At 32.3% G+C, this 12,709-nt stretch overlaps 1 protein-coding gene across 2 annotated transcripts in view; it reads right to left on the reverse strand.

Annotated features, from left to right (window-relative positions):
• The window catches only part of NNT (nicotinamide nucleotide transhydrogenase), a 100,862-nt gene that overhangs the window by 16,710 nt on the left and 71,443 nt on the right, over positions 1-12,709 (reverse strand). The gene's annotated exons all lie outside the window — the stretch shown is intronic.

A 12,709-nucleotide genomic window follows, 5' to 3' on the forward strand; every position in this document is an offset into this window, starting at 1 on the left:
TTTAAAAGTAAGAGTACTTAACCAAATACTTAAAAGCAGCTTTCCCTAATTATGATAAAATACATTTTGTTACAAAGAAAATAATTATTAGAAATTATATCTAACTAATTATTATCATAAATTTGTTCAGATCCACAGAAAAAAAGTAAAAACACAGAAGTATGGGAATTTTTTGGCAGTACAAAATTTGGTTTGCAGAAACAAATGATTCTCACAATTTCTTTAAATTGATTACCTAAAAGCATTTTGCAGATATTTTCATTGTGCCTTTTATAATATAAAAACTGCCCATATTTTCACATTTTTAAACAATACTTATTTGTCACAGTCATAGTGACCAATATTTTTATAATAAATAAAAAACATTTTATTCTAATTTTTCAAAATTTCCCAGGCTAAATTTCTACCTCTAAAAAGGAATATTCAGTATGTAATTATAAATAACAATGATAATTATTAATAACTAGAGCTCAAATTTACTTAGCAGTTTACAAAGTACTTCCCTTTACATCAGAATTATCTCATTTTATAACTGAGGCAAGTGAAGCATAAAGAGGTTAAATTATTTTCTTAGAGTCACCATGACAGTGACATGATTGAATCCAGGTCTTCTGCTCCCAAGTCCCATGCTCCTGCTATATCAAAGTAGCTCTCCAATTCATGATGCCAAAGACTGTAAGCCTTTAAATCCATTCAAAGAATCATCTAAGCCAAGTGGTAGCACTGTTATGATTTCTAAGTTTGGTCACAATCAAGAACCCTTAAGGCATTGAATTCAACTATCAACAAATTATTATTTCTAGATTTTTTAATATATTTATGGCAACAAATAATGGCTTTGTTCAGTTGATTGAGTTGAATATGCACAAATTACCATTTATTCTGGTCATCTGAGTAACCACTTGGGAAAACATAAATTCTTTATATCATTTCCCTCATTAAAAAATATGACAACCACAATTTCAATAGAATATTCAGAAAATACAAATAGTCAACCAGGAAAATTAAATATGGGAATAATTACTCAGCTTCCAACAACATATTTGCATAGATATATATCTTTCAAATTAATTGGGGGAAATGACAATCCCCAGAGAACATAGCAGAGATTGAGATTATACTACTAAAATACAATACTGCATACATTGACAAATAAATATGGTCACTATATCATGTATGTGTTCAATTATATTTCTTTGTTGAAAGAAGAGTTCAATGGATGTCAAGATGGGGATAGGAATAAGAAATGATTTCAATATAAAGACAAAGATATTAACAAAAAATTTTAAAGGAAAAAGAAAAACAAATTCTATGAATAAAATAACCTCTCACTAAGGACCTAATCTCTTCAGCTTTTTAGATCAGCCAACAAACAAACAAGTAATAAACGGACAAATAAATGAAGAAACAAATTAAATAATAAACAGATACACAAACAGAGATACAAATAGATTAATAAATAAATAGAAAAGCCAGACAAGAACCCATGAATGTAGTCAAAGTAAAATCTGAGACCAGAGTAATGCAAAAACACCATAGAAGATAATGACTTTTCCCTCTAAGTTTTTCTTTTAACACAGTTTTATTACAACCTTATGCTACATTTCAGACTCCTCATATTCCAGAGGAAGACACAGCTACTTGACTTTTTGTCAGCATGGGTCATGGATACAATATGTACTACTGAGTGTGCTTCACAGAAGCAACTGTTCTTGGAAATGCCTAGCTATTTAAAGGGATAAAACATTCACCTCATGGATACCACCATGACTATTAAAATAAACTATATTTTTTTCTTGAATCACAGAAATATCTAGATATACCTCACTAATTTATCAAATGAAGGAACCACAGTCTTTAGGGCATTAATTCAGAGACAAAGACAAAAATTATGGATAACATTTCTAAAGTTTTTGAATATAATATATTCACACTAATATAATATAATATAAACACATTAAAATTTAAAAAGAAAAACACACTAAAAATTTAAAAAAAGAAAAAAGAAAATTTCTCAAAAGCACCAATATTTAAGGAAAAAAGCAGACTATAAGCTCTTCTTAGAATACAACTTTAAGAGAATATATCTTTTCAATCATTGTGTAAATTTTTTTTCTTTCTAAATGATTAATCTATTATTTACTAAGCTCAACTATTCAAAATCAAACTGTATATTGAAGGATGACTGAATATAACTTTTCAGAGCTCTACCATTCCCAATGCCAATTCCTGAAAAAATTCTCAAATAAGCAATAATTCTAAACATCTATGCCAACAAATTCATTAAGCAAAAGAAGTGAAACACAAGGTAAAAGGGGTGTCTTTTTTCAAAAATTAGAGCTGCTGCACTAGTGTCATAAGAGAAAAGAAATACTTATAAAATAACAGTTAAGAAGGCTTCTAAAATAAGAATTCAATTGGTCCAGTCTCCCATTTAATAAAGAATCTTTAGTTTCTTTTTTTTTTTTTTACTTTAGATCCCAAAGTCATTCAACACATTAGGAACCAACCAAGAATGGAGAATGGATAATAAAGAAAATTGTTATCAAATTTTTAAAAAGTTTAAAGACCCCAGATTTTAAGGCGGTTAGGGGCTAATTTTTAAAATAGAAACAGTAAGAAAAATAGAAAATCATACTGCTAGCAGAAAGCTTCTAAATTCTGAAATGGATTAGTGAAAGGTTATAGAACCAACTTCTCAAGAGACCCTTAAGTGATACCTATCTCTCTACAATGGCTAAGTAGAAGCCTCCCTAGATTAAGAAGTCTAGCTTAACTAAAACCTATGATACTGAAAAAGAGGGGGAGAAAAGTTATTCCATTTACTTGAACATTCCCCCAAGAGTTCATTTACTTAGGAAACTGGGCAACTACATAGGTCTGTTATTCTCAGATTTTAAGAACTGATACCAAGAATAAGATAAGGTGCTCACAGCCTTCCCTAATTTTATAAATTGGATAAATTCATGAATACTAAATAGTTTATCAAGGTAATTCTAAGGTACAAGAAGGAAAAAATTATCATAGGAAACAGGAACTAAAAGATAAGTCTGTTCCATGGGCAGACTTAAGATATAGCTTCCAGAAAACCACTTCCTACATCTGCTCTTATGTATACATGTACCCAACACATAGTGAGCACTCAAAAAGAAAAATCATCAATAACATGTATTTAATAAAGAATGTCCTATGATTATACACACACAAACATACATACACATAAACACATGTCAATACAGATTCTGTTTGAGGAAACTGGTTACAGTTAAGTTCAAAATCTGTAATAATAATGACTTTTCCTAACTAAAGGATGGAATGGGCTCCCTCAGGTAGAAAGACTTTCTATAACTCACACCAGCCTCTCCTCCCCACTGGAATTCTTCATAAAAAAGCTGGATTATCAATAGTTACTTATGTTGCAGAGAAAATTCTTGGCAAAGTCAAGGGTAGTAGAAGATGGTGTGTGAAGTTTACACCCACTTTATGATTCTGTGATGAAAGGTGATTTGCTAAGTCTCAAAACAAAGCTTGATGACTAAACACTGTTTTTGTGTCTAAACAACATAGACGTAACCTAAAGATACTATCAAGAAATGTATGAGAAAATTTGGAATAATAATCTTACATGAGAATATTAGCTAGTAATTATTAAAAAGATAAGCAGTTTACATTCATGGCCAACAAAATATTTTATATACATTATCTCATTTAATTAATATTCCAGGATGTCACATCCTGACATATACTGATTCAGAAAAATTTACAGATAATGGCTCTTCAAATGCTATGGCTAGTAGGCACCACAAAATAAAATTATTACTGTAACCAAGACATACAACATTTTGCACATGGACTGAGAGGCAGGATTTTATTTATATTTTATGCTGTTTATATGAACTACATTGAAGAAAATAAGGCTCTGAAAAAATACAAAAATACCCTATACTAAAAGATCTAAAAATAACCAGACTCCAGTGGTAAGAGATTCATTTTATCAATTTCAAGGCTACTCCTAATGAGTGGAATATCTACATATACCATTAATTTCCAAGAAAAGGAACTTATTATTATTATTCCAATTTGGAGTAGTAGAAAATTTTTATCAATTATATGGCTCCCATTATCTTATTTTGCAGAGGAGGAAGCTGAATTCCAGAGTATTTAAATGATGTCCCAAATTCAAGGAGTAAATTATAGCAAGGCTGATTTGATGAATATCAGCTAAGCTTCAGCCAAGAGGAAGAAAATAGCAAAGCCAAATTCCTGTCAGGCACCTTTCAGATGGCAACATTTAGGCTGAGTCTCTCAGCATGACAAGACCTCTCAGACATTATTCATGCCACCAATCATCTGCATTAGACTGTATGTATTCTGTCAATGCAGATGAAACAACTGCTGATGATGAACAAAATGTGTCACAAATTAAATATTAAGTAGCAACTGTACATAATGGGTTGGATGTGGATAAAAATAAAAATGAACATTTTCTATAATTTTCAGTTCCCAATTTCTTTGAGGGTCCAATGGTTTAACAAACCATATTAACAGTATGAATGTCCATAATTTTCCATGACAAATACAGAAGAAATGATAGATTTAGGGGTGAACTTGCAGTGTATATAAATAAAGGAATGCAGAAACTCCCTGAGGAATTATTTGGCACTAGTAACTAATTTCTTTCACAAATGTAAAAGTAATATCTAATCTATTGTTTAGTTTTTGCCAAAAACTAGCTTTGCAGAATACAGTGCCAGGCTTGGAATCAGTCAACTCATCTTTCTGAGTTCAAATCTGACCTCTGACAATTAATAGCTGTGTGATGTTGGGCAAGTCACTCAACTCCCAATTTCTTCAGATCTATAAAGTAAGACAGAAGAAAATGGCCAGCCATTCCTGTATTTTTGCCAAAGGAAAAAAAAAATGTAATGAGCTCACAAAGAGTACACAACTGAAATAAGTGAACAACAAGTTTTGTAGGCATACTAAAATAAATGGTTATTAAATTTATGCTGCTTCTTCTTTAATGCTATCATTTGGAATCACAAGGCAATTCTTAACCTACCCAAATCAAAAAGGGCCAAACCACAGAGTGACTTAATACAAACATAACATAACTCTCAAGGACATGATGTGAATTCTTCATAATCTGTTTGTGGTGCTGTAGAATACAGTCTGAGATCAGCTGGTTCATGATCAACTTACTGTCATCTTTACTACAAGGCCCACCCAACATCTCTTCCCAAGACAAACTATTTCCAGTATAAATGATATCCCTCACCTTATATGGCCCTTTTTATCTGGCATGCCATTACCCAGAAAGACACTGCAGATCTTTCTTTCCACTATGCACTACTAGGTAACTGAAAGCTCCTAATCTTCACTCTTCATTTAGACTAACATTCCAATACAAATAACATCACAGGCTGGGCCCTTAGTCCAGTCATAAAGCCCTATATAAAATATAAGCTATAGCCTAGGTTCAAGTATTGCTCCAATCAATGCTTTCAAGGAATGGATGCAATCCACACTTAGAACCCTAAGTTCTAAAAGGCAACTTTAACAAAGCCAAAGCTCAAAGAGGTCCTATCAGAAAGGCTTTAAGCACAGGTCCAAAGACGGACAATTCTGCTATCTGAAAACTACCTGCAATAATTGAGAAAGAGTCACCATTGAGGCAAGTGTTTATTAAATACGTGCAATGTGCTAAATACTTAGGCACTAAGGATAAAAAAAAAACTAAAAAAAAAAAAAAAATAGTATCTACTATCAAGAAGACTACATATTCTCAGAATAGACAAGTACCTATATAAGTAAAAGCAGAATAAATGCAAAACAAATATAATGTAGTTAAGAGAAGGAAGATGCTAAAAATTAGGGAAATCAGGAAAGGCTATAGAAGGTGATGGTTGAAATGAATGTTAAAAGAAGATAAGAGATTCTATGTGGCAGGAAGTGAGGAAAGTACATTTCAGAAATGAAGAAGAACCAACTCAAAAGAAGGTAGATGGATTGTATAGATTGTATAGAATGTAGGTGGGGAATTCATTTATAATGAACCTTGAGGCCAATTGTGAAGGGTTTTAAAAACCAAACTAAAAGATCTATAAGTTTAAACATTAAGGAGTGAATGAAATTTACTGAGTAATGTAGCTACATGGTTCAGATCACTGCTCTAGAAAAAAATAACAACAGCTGTGCAGAGAACGGATTCTTGTAGGAGAGACAAGGTAAATCTAACTGATTAAGATGCTATTACAATAATTCAGGTGACAACTAAAAAAAGCCTAAACTTACATGGTATCTATGTGACTAATGAGAAGAAGATGGATGCAAGGTATTGTGGAGATAAAAATAACAAGAACACTAGAGATATTGCTACCTGGTAATGAAGATTTTTGGCCACAGCTCATTAAAGAAGTAAGGGTCTGCAAAGGAAGTAGTCATATCAATCAAATCACAGATCTTTGAAGCCTAGAGGCAAGCAAAAACTTCAAATAACACTCAGCTCTTTTCTCAACAACTCAAAACTTCCAATGTGTGATCTCATGAGGACTCATTTTTATTACTTTAAACAATACCCTCTATATTAGAAAAGCACCTTGAAAATTAATTAACTTTCAAAAAGTATCCCTTTGATGATGGTTTTGGAAAAACCTGGGAAGATTTATATGAAATGATGCAAAGAGAAGTGATCAGAACTAGTAGAACATCCTAAACTATAACATTTTAAATATTAGCAAGTTTGGAAGACTTAAGAACTATACTCTGCAATGATCACTATAACTCCAGAGAACAATTGATGAAGAACGTTGCCTGTTTCCTAATAAAGAGGCGATAAATATGCACAGTAAGACAAGCATTTTTGTTAAAAGAAGATAAAATATTCTTTGATCAGACTTTATTTGCATGACTATGCCTTTTTGTTATAAGGCAGGACAAGAGACAAGAAAATCAAATGTTTATTACCTGAGAAAATAGCATCATTAAAAATAAGTATTATTGAAGTGTGCTCTTTAAATGCTAAATAATAATAACACTAACAGCTGTTTCCATCAAACATTCATTCATTGGGCATGATTTCTCTGGTTCAAAAATAAATGTACTAGAGTTCAATATGTTTAGAGTGTAAAAGTAAAGGGAAAAATGTCCACTGGTCCTGCAGCATAAGCATATTTCTTACCAAGCTCTTTTAAAGGCTAAGCATAAGACAGGCCACAGGGGCTTCTCAGGCAGCTGTGAGGTAATGCTGTTCAGCTACCAAAGAAAATCTGAGCTCCTGAACCCTCTTGGCTTTCTAAAATAAGTTTTAGTCATAAAATATCATGTGCCATATTATATAATCTCAGCTCTTTGCTAGCATGTTATGGCTAGGGCTAAAATAAAGGAAAATAACAGTGTCTCTAAATCAATCATAAGCCATGAAGCAAGAAAGACTGTGTGACAGATGCAATTTTTCTTGGCACAGTCTGGGCATAACGAATTGATGACAATCGTATGTCCATGCTGGCATTCTTCCACAACGGATGTGTGCAAGTGTGTCATTACATCTGGATGTTGGGCATGCTGGGGTCCTGAAGCACAGCAGACCTCCTGAAACCAGAGGGCCCGGCAGCTGTACTCAATGAACACCGTGGGAGCTCCACAAAGTGATGAAAGGACCAAATTACCGCAAACTGTAAATACAGATTTATTTCATTAAAACACGAGGTAACTGTTACAGTCATCTCTTGTTCAGACATCCTTCCCTTTCAAAAAAAATACTGATTCATAGATAGATATATAGATATATAGATATATAGATATATGTATGTATGTATGTATTCATAACTTCCTAAACATCATCTGAGCCTCTTTTATTCAAGAATGACCTGCTAGGTAAACTTTTTTAAAAAATCATATCTCTGATGATTCTTTTAAATGGAAAACTCCCACACAGAAGCTATGAAGAAAAACCAACTAAAAACATGATGATGCACTGTCACCACATTAGCAAGGAGAAGGCCTTACGGAATTCAGCTGCAATATTTACATAAATCTGTTGCAGACCATGTTGACAGCCCAAACATACTATAGCAAAAAAAAAAAAAAAAAAAAGAAGAAATAAATGCATAAATGAAAAGCATAAAATCACTTATTTCTTCTTTTATCTGTCTCAAAGATAAAAATGAGCTACTTATCTAAAACAAACAGCTTTTTTCCTATCCTAGAAAACAAATGCTTTAAACCAAAGAATGTCCTAAAATATATATAAAATACCAAGAATCAAACTAATAGTTGACTAATTGTTATTTGAATGACATGTGGGAAAAACAAATTTAAAGTCAAGAAAATACCAAGTATCCCCACAGGAATGTTTTTTTTTTCCCCTTTCAAATAATTACTTGTTCTATACAATACCAGAGAAATTAGTAATTGATGTTACTTTCTCAAAATCTTTTGCTAATATTGCCTACTTTTCTATAAATAAAATCTAAATTTCCATCAAGAATAAAAGGCTCCCTCTAATTCTCTTTATTCTTAAATACCTCTGCTCTCCACATGAACTCAATTCCTCCCAAACCACTCTTCTCAGTCCCACTTTTTCTGCCATTTTCTTTCCACCCTCTCTCAGATTGGCTCAATATTTTCTTAACATTCTCTAATTTTGAATCTATGCATCCAATTAAAGACCAATAACAAATTAATCATTTTTTTCCCTAGCACTTCACTGAGGCTGATAAATAGGAGAAAAAAAAAAGATGTATACTGCATAAACAAAACCTTCTTTCCTAGGACTACAAGAAAGTATTTTTCAAAGTGTGATTTCAATTTAGTTTGATTGCCCATTTAACCTCAACAACATTCAAACTCTATGATAGAATTCAGCATTTAACCACACTAACTGAATGAAGAATGATACTTTCTTGGGGAGAAGGGGTGACACAAGGTTAAGTGACTTGCAAAAGGTCACACAGCTAGTACATGTTAAATGTCTGAGGCAAGATTTGAACTCGGGTCCTTCTTATTTCAGGGCTAGTGCTTTGTCCTCTGAGCCATCTAGCTGACCCAATATTTTATTTTTTAAGGAAATAAAAGTTTATTTACTAAACTTTTCTATTTCTAGGTTTGTCAATTTCTTAATAATCAAAAGAATCATTAAATTAAAAGAATATACATAAAGAAAAGCAAAATTTTATACCTTATATAATAGTGTTCCTTTACTAGAAAGGTTACCTCATGTAAAAATATGGGAGCTAATCATCCCTGTGTACCTTAGGCATCTAACAGTTAGATGAGATAGTATGCCAGCTACCTGTATCACGGAAATATTGGGCATTTGGCGCTCTAAAGAACTAGAAACTTCGGTACTAAAGTAGGAATAGGTTAAAATGGCAACAAATGTTAAAAAAAAATTATAGTGTAGAATTAAGAAATGAGATATGGGAACAGCAAAAGCCTACAGGGCTGTGCATACCTTTTGATCCAACAGTGTCTCTAGTGGATCTGAATCATAAAAAGGGAAAAGGACCCACATGTGCAAAAATGTTTGTAGTAGCTCTTTTTGTAAAACTGGAAACTGAGTACATACTCATCACTTGGGAAATGGCTGATTATGTTCTGGTATATGGATGTAATTGAATATTACATGAAGTAAACAGCAATAGTAATTATGTGAGGATCAACTATGAATAAATTTGGCTCTTTTTAACAATATGATAAGTCAAGGCAATTCCAATAGACTTGGGATGGAAAATGCAATCTATAACAGAAAGAGAACTATAGAGACTAAATATGGATGAAACCATAGCATTTTAACCTTTTTGTTTATTTCTCATGGTTTTCCTTTTGATCTGATTTTTCTTATACAATATTCAAATATGGAAATACATTTAAAAGAATTGAATACATTTAACCTATATCAGATTGCTTACTGTGATAGGAACAGGGGAAGTCAAGAAGGGGAAAAAAAACTGGAACATGAAGTTTTATAAAAATGGATGCTGTGGGGCAGCTAGGTGGTACAGTGGATAATCAGTCCTGAAGTCAGCAGGACCTGAGTCAAATCTGATCTCAGACACTTAACACTTCCTAGCTGTGTGACCCTGGGCAAGTCACTTAATCCCAATTGCCTGAGGAAAAATAGATGCTGAAAACTATTTATATATGTATTTGGAAAAATAAAATACTATTTTTTAAAAAAAGATAGAGATAGAGATATTTAAATGGCACAGTGGATAAAGCACTGGTGAAGGACGAAGGATGGGAGGAAGAGAAGAAGGGAGAAAGGGAGGGAGGGAAGGAAGGAGAGAAGGAAAGAGAAAGGGAAGAAGGGAAGGAAGGAGGGATTAAGAAAGAAATCAAGAAAGAAAGTAGATATGTCAGATATGTCAAGGCATAGAAACTTTCAGGCATATATGCCTTGAAATTTTTTTTAAAGAAAAGAAATAAAAGGTACTGAACATAGTAAACATCAAATAATATCAGAAAAATTATATATTAAGTCTATTTTAACTGATAGGAAGTCATTCATTACTAATTAGAAAATACATTTCTGAATCAGCCACCAAACCACCAACTTTTAAAGCAAAGACAATTAAATTAATACAAATCTAGAGAAACAAAACTGAGGAAGAAAAAACATTCTTTTTTGCTCTGGACCTTTGATTTTACTTCTGATAAGGAAATTTTCTCTATAAATACTATAACTCAATAATCAGAGAAAGCTGTCTAGGGAGTTGACATTAAGTGATTTGCTCAGCATCACGTGATACAGGCAAAAATTATGTCAAGGATAGGATACAAACCATAGTCTTCCTAAGTACAAGGTCAACTTGTATATATAACCATTATGTTGCTTCTATAGATCAAGATATGGCAGCAATTAACCTCCAACTTGACCTATTTAATTAAATAAGCTATTGATGTGTAAATGTGGGGAAAAGATCAAGTAAAAAACATTAATATTAACAATAATAATCATACTAATGAAAAAATTATTTATTGTTGGTGTCAATGTCTTTTACTTGATCTGATATGAGGAAGAGACTCAGAGAGTCTAAAAACTGATTTAGGAATCATTAGGTTAATTGACAAGGAGAAACACTACACCCAAATACAGCACCAGTTTATAATGTAATCTCATTTATAAAACCCGCTGAAAAAAATTATGGGAAATAATAAGCAGTAGTTTATCATAAAATAACAAGAAACAGTGGAAGGAAAAACTTGTTTAAAGAAACTTGGCAAGAGATTCAGCTAAATCAAGTCATCTGAGGGGCATTTAAGGATGAAACTAAAAGGAGGAGATAAACAGATGAAAGATGGAAAAAAATCTGAAAAGATATTTATAACAAACTCTTTTCACTATCATGCTCTTTGGGGTTAGCATATCTGAACTAAAATTTCAGTCCCAGATGTGCTTTTGAAGAAGGTTAAAATGTCATCAAGGTAAACAAAAATGTGAAAAAGAAGCAAAACTGGACTTTGTGTACAGAGATATACATGAATGTGATACAATTTTGAGGAAACAGAGAAACTGATTCTCAAAATAATCTAAAGAAGAAGATATCAAACAAACAAACAAACAAACAAAAATCTATTATATTACTACTAAAGAAAATCAACCAAGAAGTCACTGCTAACTGCTTGCCGATATACATAGCTCCCTCAACATAAAAGATCTCCACTGAGTGCAATTAACAGATTATAAGGAATAGAACAAGAAAGATTAGTTTGGCAGCAGTATTGTGATAGATAATTTAAAATGAGGAGACATATTAAGAGGTAACTGCTGTAATTAAGGGAGAAAGAAATAAAAGCCTGTCTTAGAATGTTATCAATGGAAATTAGAGAAAAAGGGCTGAATTCTAGAAATATTTCAAAGATTGAGTCAAAATGCATCACAGGGTGCAAAAGCCTTTATAAATCCCCCAAACCTACTACTTTTTGACAACTCAAGTTTTCTAGTTTTATTTTATTTTTTGGTTTTTTTTTAATGGATATTTCATCCAAATTTTAAGTTACAGCATTTACCTTACTCAGATTTCCTGGCAGATACATATGTATCTTTCTATAAATGTGGAGATACAGTCTATGTATTTGTGGATATGTCAAGTCAGCCTTTTTCACAATTAAAATGGAGTCTGGTAGGGTCTAACACTTTTGCACATGATTATGCTTTTATTTCTTATGTTATTTCTAGCTTGAAATAATGTAAAATAACTTGGTCTTTATTTTCCTACTTCTACTAGCAATAAATAGTCAATATTATGAATAGTAAAAATCATAGAAGCATTTAATTAAATGGATTTTTAATTGTATGCTCAACTTCTTTGGGATCATACCTAAATGTAATTAATCTTAAAGAGGACAGGGGCTATACAGGGGATATAGGAAGTGGATCTTAATTTCTTTAGTAGGAGAAACTCCCTAGATAAGGGAATATCCTTTATCAGCATGTCAGAACCTATTCTGCAACTTAGCCTTCTTTTTTTTAAGTCTTTTTTTTTTAAGTTTTTTTTTTTTTTGGTGCTGAGGCAGTTGGGGTTAAGTGACTTGCCCAGGGTCACACAGCTATGATTTCTTAAGTGTCTGAGGCCACATTTGAACTCAGGTCCTCCTGACTTCAAAGTTGGTGCTCTATCCACTGTGCCACCTAGCTGCCCCTCTGCAACTTAGTGTTAAATTAAGAGTTACCTAGATGGAGAACAGCATTAAGAGGTTAAGTCTC

This window comes from Sminthopsis crassicaudata, chromosome 1 (genome assembly GCF_048593235.1).
Source record: "Sminthopsis crassicaudata isolate SCR6 chromosome 1, ASM4859323v1, whole genome shotgun sequence".
Taxonomy (NCBI): domain Eukaryota; kingdom Metazoa; phylum Chordata; class Mammalia; order Dasyuromorphia; family Dasyuridae; genus Sminthopsis; species Sminthopsis crassicaudata.